This window comes from Lutjanus erythropterus, chromosome 16, assembly GCF_056507025.1.
Source record: "Lutjanus erythropterus isolate fLutEry1 chromosome 16, fLutEry1.hap2, whole genome shotgun sequence".
NCBI lineage: Eukaryota > Metazoa > Chordata > Actinopteri > Lutjaniformes > Lutjanidae > Lutjanus > Lutjanus erythropterus.
The window spans coordinates 30,223,830-30,232,906 of NC_139332.1; positions in this window are offsets into that span (position 1 = coordinate 30,223,830).

The following is a 9,077-nucleotide window of genomic DNA, read 5'->3' on the forward strand; positions in this document are numbered from 1 at the left end:
ATGACCATACATATATACATACATACATATGACCATACATACATACATACATATGAGAATACATACATACATATCACCATGCAAACATACATATGAGCGTACATACATACATATGACCATGCATACATACATATGACCATACATACATACATATGACCATACATACATACATACATATATATGACCATACATACATACATACATACATATATACATATATAGATAAATTCTTTTTATAATTATTTTTAATTTAAAATTTAAAATGAATTGTGACTTCTTGATGTTATTGAATATTTTTGCATATGTTTATGAAATAAACAATGTTCAAATTGGAAAAGGAACGTTCTTTTTCACTTATGCACCATTATGGTACAATGTTGCCTACAGGCAACGAACCCCAAAAACTTCCAAATATAAAAATAAAAATAAAAATAAAATTTCTTCAGATTATGTTTATTTAGTCTATTTTGAGACATAAAAACACATTTCCCTCACTGGCATCATAATGTGTACCATAGAGGGATATGACCATACATACATACATACATACATACATACATACATCAGACCATACATGCATACATACATACATACATGTGACCATGCATATATACATACATATAAATACATACATACATACATACATATGAGCATACATACATATATATATACATACATACATACATACATACATATGAGCATACATACATACATACATACATACATACATACATATGACCATGCATACATACATATGAGCATACATACATACATACATACATACATACATACATACATACATACATACATACTTATGACCATACATGCATACATATGACCATACATATACATACATACATACATACATACATACATACATATGACCATACATACATACACATACATACATACATACATACATATGAGTATACATACATACATATGACCATACATACATACATACATACATACATATATATAAATTCTTTTTATAATTCTTTTAAATTTAAAATTTAAAATGAATTGTGACTTCTTGATGTTATTGAATATTTTTGCATATGTTTATGAAATAAACAATGTTCAAATTGGAAAAGGAATGTTCTTATTCACCTATGCACCATTATGGTACAATGTTGCCTACAGGAAACGAACCCCAAAAACTTCCAAAAATAAAAATAAAAATAAAAATAAAATTTCTTCAGATTATGTTTATTTTGTCTATTTTGAGACATAAAAACACATTTCCCTCACTGGCATCATAATGTGTACCATAGAGGGATATGACCATACATACATACATACATACATACATACATACATACATATGACCATACATACATACACATACATACATACATACATACATATGAGTATACATACATACATATGACCATACATACATACATACATACATACATACATACATACATATGAGCATACGTACATATGAGCATACATACATACATACGTACATACATATGAGCATACATACATATGAGCATACATTCATACATATGGCCAAACATATGACCATGCATACAAACATACATACATATGACCATACATACATACATACATACATACATACATACATATGACCATACATACATATGACCATGCATACATACATACATATGACCATACATATATACATACATACATACATACATACATACATACTTATGACCATACATACATACATACATACATATGACCATACATACATATGACCATGCATACATTCATATAACCATACATACATACACACATACATACATACATATGGTCATACATATGACCATGCATACATACATACATACATACATATGAGCATACATGCATACATACATACATACATACATATGACCATGCATACATGCATACATACATGTGACCATACATACATACATACATACATACATATGAGCATACATACATATGAGCATATATACATACATACATATGACCATACATAAATACATACATACATACATACATACATACATACATACATACATACATATGACCATGCATTCATACATATGACCATGCATACATACATATGACCATACATACATACATATGACCATACATACATACATATGACCATACATACATACATACATACATATGACCATACATACATACATACATACATACATACATACATACATATATACATATATATGACCATACATACATACATACATACATACATACATACATACATATATATTTAAATTCTCTCCATAATTATTTTTAATTTAAAATTTAAAATGAATTGTGACTTCTTGATGTTATTGAATATTTTTGCATATGTTTATGAAATAAACAATGTTCAAATTGGAAAAGGAACGTTCTTTTTCACTTATGCACCATTATGGTACAATGTTGCCTACAGGAAACGAACCCCAAAAACTTCCAAAAATAAAAATAAAAATAAAAATAAAATTTCTTCAGATTATGTTTATTTTGTCTATTTTGAGACATAAAAACACATTTCCCTCACTGGCATCATAATGTGTACCATAGAGAGATATGACCATACATACATACATACATACATACATACATGTGACCATGCATATATACATACATATGAGCATAAATACATACCTACATACATATGAGCATACATACATACATATATATATATATATATATATATATATATATATATATATATATATACATATATATATACATATACATATATATATACATACATACATACATACATACATACATACATACATACATATGAGCATACATACATACATACATACATACATACATACATACATATGACCATACATATGACCATACATACATACATACATACATACATACATACATGTGACCATACATACATATGACCATGCATACATTCATATGACCATACATACATACACACATACATACATACATATGGTCATACATATGACCATGCATACATACATACATACATATGAGCATACATGCATACATACATACATACATATGAGCATACATACATATGAGCATACATACATACATATGACCATACATACATACATACATACATACATACACATGAGAATACATACATACATATGACCATGCATCCATACATATGAGCATACATACATACATACATATGACCATACATACATACATACATACATATGACCATACATACATACATACATACGTACATACATACATATATATGACCATACATACATACATACATACATACATATATATATATATAAATTATTTTTATAATTCTTTTTAATTTAAAATTCAAAATGAATTGTGACTTCTTGATGTTATTCAATATTTTTGCATATGTTTATGAAATAAACAATGTTCAAATTGGAAAAGGAACGTTCTTATTCACTTATGCACCATTATGGTACAATGTTGCCTATAGGCAACGAACCCCAAAAATTTCCAAAAATAAAAATAAAAAAATAAAATTTCTTCAGATTATGTTTATTTAGTCTATTTTGAGACATAAAAACACATTTCCCTCACTGGCATCATAATGTGTACCATAGAGGGATATGACCATACATACATACATACATAGATACATACATACATATGACCATACATACATACACATACATACATACATACATACATACATATGAGCATACATACATACATACATACATATGAGCATACATACATACATACATATGAGCATAAATACATACATACATACATATGAGCATACATACATACATACATACATATGAGCATACATACATACATACGTACATACATATGAGCATACATACATATGAGCATACATTCATACATATGGCCAAACATATGACCATGCATACAAACATACATACATATGACCATACATACATACATACATACATACATATGACCAAACATACATATGACCATGCATACATACATACATACATGTGACCATACATACATATGACCATGCATACATTCATATGACCATACATACATACACACATACATACATACATATGGTCATACATATGACCATGCATACATACATACATACATACATATGAGCATACATGCATACATACATACATACATATGAGCATACATACATATGAGCATAAATACATACATACATACATACATACATACATACATACATACATATGACCATGCATACATACATATGAGCATACATACATACATACATACATACATACATGTGACCATACATACATATGACCATGCATACATTCATATGACCATACATACATACACACATACATACATACATATGGTCATACATATGACCATGCATACATACATACATATATACATACATATGAGCATACATGCATACATACATACATACATATGACCATACATACATATGACCATGCATACATACATACATATGACCATACATATATACATACATACATACATACTTATGACCATACATACATACATACATACATACATACATACATATGACCATGCATACATTCATATAACCATACATACATACACACCTACATACATACATATGGTCATACATATGACCATGCATACATACATACATACATGTGACCATACATACATACATACATACATACTTACATATGAGCATACATACATATGAGCATATATACATACATACATATGACCATACATACATACATACATACATATGAGAATACATACATACATATGACCATGCATACATACATATGAGCATACATACATACATATGACCATGCATACATACCTATGACCATACATACATACATATGACCATACATACATACATATGACCTTACATACATACATACATACATATATACATATATATGACCATACATACATACATACATATATATTTAAATTCTTTTCATAATTATTTTTAATTTAAAATTTAAAATGAATTGTGACTTCTTGATGTTATTGAATATTTTTGCATATGTTTATGAAATAAACAATGTTCAAATTGGAAAAGGAACGTTCTTTTTCACTTATGCACCATTATGGTACAATGTTGCCTACAGGAAACGAACCCCAAAAACTTCCAAAAATAAAAATAAAAATAAAAATAAAATTTCTTCAGATTATGTTTATTTAGTCTATTTTGAGACATAAAAACACATTTCCCTCACTGGCATCATAATGTGTACCATAGAGGGATATGACCATACATACATACATACATACATCAGACCATACATGCATACATACATACATACATGTGACCATGCATATATACATACATATGAGCATAAATACATACCTACATACATATGAGCATACATACATACATATATATATATATATATATATATATATATATATATATATATATATATATATATATATACATATACATATATATATACATACATACATACATACATACATACATACATACATATGAGCATACATACATACATACATACATACATACATACATACATATGACCATACATATGACCATACATACATACATACATACATACATACATGTGACCATACATACATATGACCATGCATACATTCATATGACCATACATACATACACACATACATACATACATATGGTCATACATATGACCATGCATACATACATACATACATATGAGCATACATGCATACATACATACATACATATGAGCATACATACATATGAGCATACATACATACATATGACCATACATACATACATACATACATATGACCATACATACATACATATATATATTCAAATTCTTTTCATAATTATTTTTAACTTAAAATTTAAAATGAATTGTGACTTCTTGATGTTATTCAATATTTTTGCATATGTTTATGAAATAAACAATGTTCAAATTGGAAAAGGAACGTTCTTTTTCACTTATGCACCATTATGGTACAATTTTGCCTACAGGCAACGAACCCCAAAAACTTCCAAAAATAAAAATAAAAATAACATTTCTTCAGATTATGTTTATTTAGTCTATTTTGAGACATAAAAACACTCCAAACATTTTTTCCCTCACTGGCATCATAATGTGTACCATAGAGGGTTAAATAGAGAGTGGACTGCAAACTACAAAGACACAGCAGCAAAGCACGGCTGTTAATAAAACAAATATTTTCTATGGAAGCAGATCAGTGACACCAGGTCATTTTGAGTTTTGAGTGTAGCCCCGAAGAGGGTGACCAGATGAGAGTGGGTGATATGTGGGACAGGGGAGTCGTGTCAGAAGATTCAGACATCAGACTCTGAAGTCCCAAACACACTGAAGGTGTCTGACACATGCATTTTGAAGTACACCTGCTGTCTTTGATGCATGCACCAAAAGCGTTATGAGGCGCATCAAACTGCCTTGACGCGCCTCCTCCGACCTTGTTTTGATTTTGTGAACATCAAATGAGGACCAAAGCCCTTTGTCTGCAGCCGCAGCCGGGTGTTTCTGCAACTACGGGCATTGTTGACTCTCCAAAATAAAAGTAAAAAAGTCAAGCGCTATGAATTGTAATCAAATGAATTGTGTGTGTGTGTGTTTTTTTTTCTTTTTTTTCTTATGTTTTTTACCACTTGCTCTTATACAAAATGTCCTTACTGCAACATTACAGTAACTTTCATGGTCAGAGTCCAGGTTGAAAAATACAGATGTTTACCTTTATTTAGCTAATTTTGCAGATAAATGGCAACTAGCAAGGTCTGCTATGTTAGCTTTGACTCTGCCATCTAATACACATGTAGTTCAAAATAAACATGTGCTAAGCTGTTTGGTGAGGACACATGATAAATACTTCAAGAGAAAAGTTCATCTTGTTTTCCTAGATCTTGAGGGTCACCCAGTGTAGGGTGACCCAACCTGTCAGCCATGTGCTCACTTGCTAACTTCTGTTTCCATGGAAATTAGAGTCATTTTAAACATACTTTCAGCAGATAAAATTGTCATTTTTTTGATTTTTTTAAATCACAAATTCCTCCTGCACTCTCAGTCGTCTTGTTGAAAACAGACTGAATGACATCAACATTTATGACAGCCTTATTAGTGTAAAATACAAGTGAAAACACACCAGTACTTAAATATTTTTTTATTATCATTATTGAATTCATGTAGACGTCTTTATTCTGGTGACAACAGCAGCTTGTTGCACATTTCTCTGTTATTAATTATTCATGACACTTGAGCTGGCAGCACTCCAAAATACACAATAAGTTGTGTACATGTGCTGCATTTTGCAGTATTACTCTGTCCCCTCAGTATTTTTGCCTTCAAGTCGAGCCTCCTCACAGCGGACAGCTCTCCTTTTAGCTTCTTCATATCATCATTTCATATTAATGTAACAGGTCGTCTCTGGGACAAACAGGACAGGATTTGGGTAAACTGCTTGTTATTCAGGTCTGACACAAATTTTTCAAGACATCAGGCTACCCCGGCCCCAAATATAATTTTATAAGTGGGTCTTTGTAAAGCTATTTGTGTGTGCGTGTGTGTTCAGTGTTCAGGTGGATTTTCCCAGGTGAAGGGGAATGATAAGAATTTAGTCTTTTCAGTAAGTGTTGCAACTGCCTGTTGATTATTAATATGAAGTATGTTTATTTTCATCGTGATGCTGTTGCCACACACCCACTCCTCTGATCACACAGCACAGTTTATTTTCCTGTAGCACGATTCTTTCCTCATCATCTCAACAAATACATTTTCCATAAAAAAAAAAATTCTGATGATCTTACAAACCTCTCATTGCATAACGTTACTTTATGTTACAGTGTTGCTCCGAAACAAAAACAGCAAATGATTCATGTGTTTTAATATCAGCAAAAACACAGGAAACACTGTTTATTGATAGCAGCTGTTATGTATTCTGTTTCAATACTAACACTAGATAATAATAACCTCTAAGAGATTTTTTCACACTTCTTAATTAATCTGCAAAATAAATAGTTTTTGAGGTACATGTTTCAATTTGTCAATGATTAAGACGTGTACTCTGACTTATGTGGGGCTGCAGAGCATTTTCATCCCTTGTCCCACGTCCCACATTTTGACTGGCACTTGTTTTCAAAAGTCAAACCACTGCAGGACAGAAGCTTTTCTAAAATCTGTCTTTTGTCCAACAGCTGTGAAGAAAGCAGGGAGGGCTGTCATCACAGGGCTGTTTGATGTCAATCAAACTGTGCACACGTGGGTCAAGTGCAGGTTGTCACTGTCTTTGCTGCCTGTACCCTACGCCCAACATTAAAGTAACCGCAAAGTCAGAATATGATGGAACTCCACAAAAAAGGAATGTGGCTACAACAAAGACTGGGAAACTGCTTATAACTGGTTGAAGCCAGTGGGAGGTGATTCTGAGAGCTTTTTTTTTTTGGGACAGTTGTTCAGTTTTACAGGGTACATAAGAAACGTGTGCCTCAAAAAGAGACGTGCAGATCTATGGATGCATTCCTACTGAAACCCGAAGATGATTACCAAACAGATAAGGTAACAGCTGATGAAATATCGAGTTGATATGACACTGTGCAGCACTGCCAACCAGGGCAGAAATTTCATGGAGGCCCTGAAGGTATGACTGCCGTGCCCCTTCAGTTTGCCTTTGTGCCCCCCTAAAACTTACATGCTCTGAGGCCACAACAGCCGTAATGCCCTGTCAGCACCGTCCCATCTGATTTTACCGTCTTCTCCCCCGCCTCTCTTCTCTCAGTCCGATTTTTGACAGTGTCCTTTTGCTGGGATTCTGCATCAATGTTGGGCAACATCAAGTGAAACACTGTGAAAATAACACAGATGGTTCAATTTCTAGCTTGTTTTGAATCACTGGAAAATTGGAACTATTTATGACTACAGTTTGATAAATTAGAGAACGAATAAGACAAGAAACTCAATATATATTATTATGCATAGCCCATATAACACTATGTTAACTTAGCTGACCCTGTGGCCTAAAAACTAAATGAGTATAACCTAATGTTTGTAATATTAATGTTAATAAACTTAACGTTAGTCCATCTGACTCCCCGTTTTCAACCAAGTCCAGTGACTCTGATTAGTCCAGGGTTAAACATGTAAGAACTTCTGACTCAGGAGTTTGTATAAGAACCAGTCAGAGCTGGT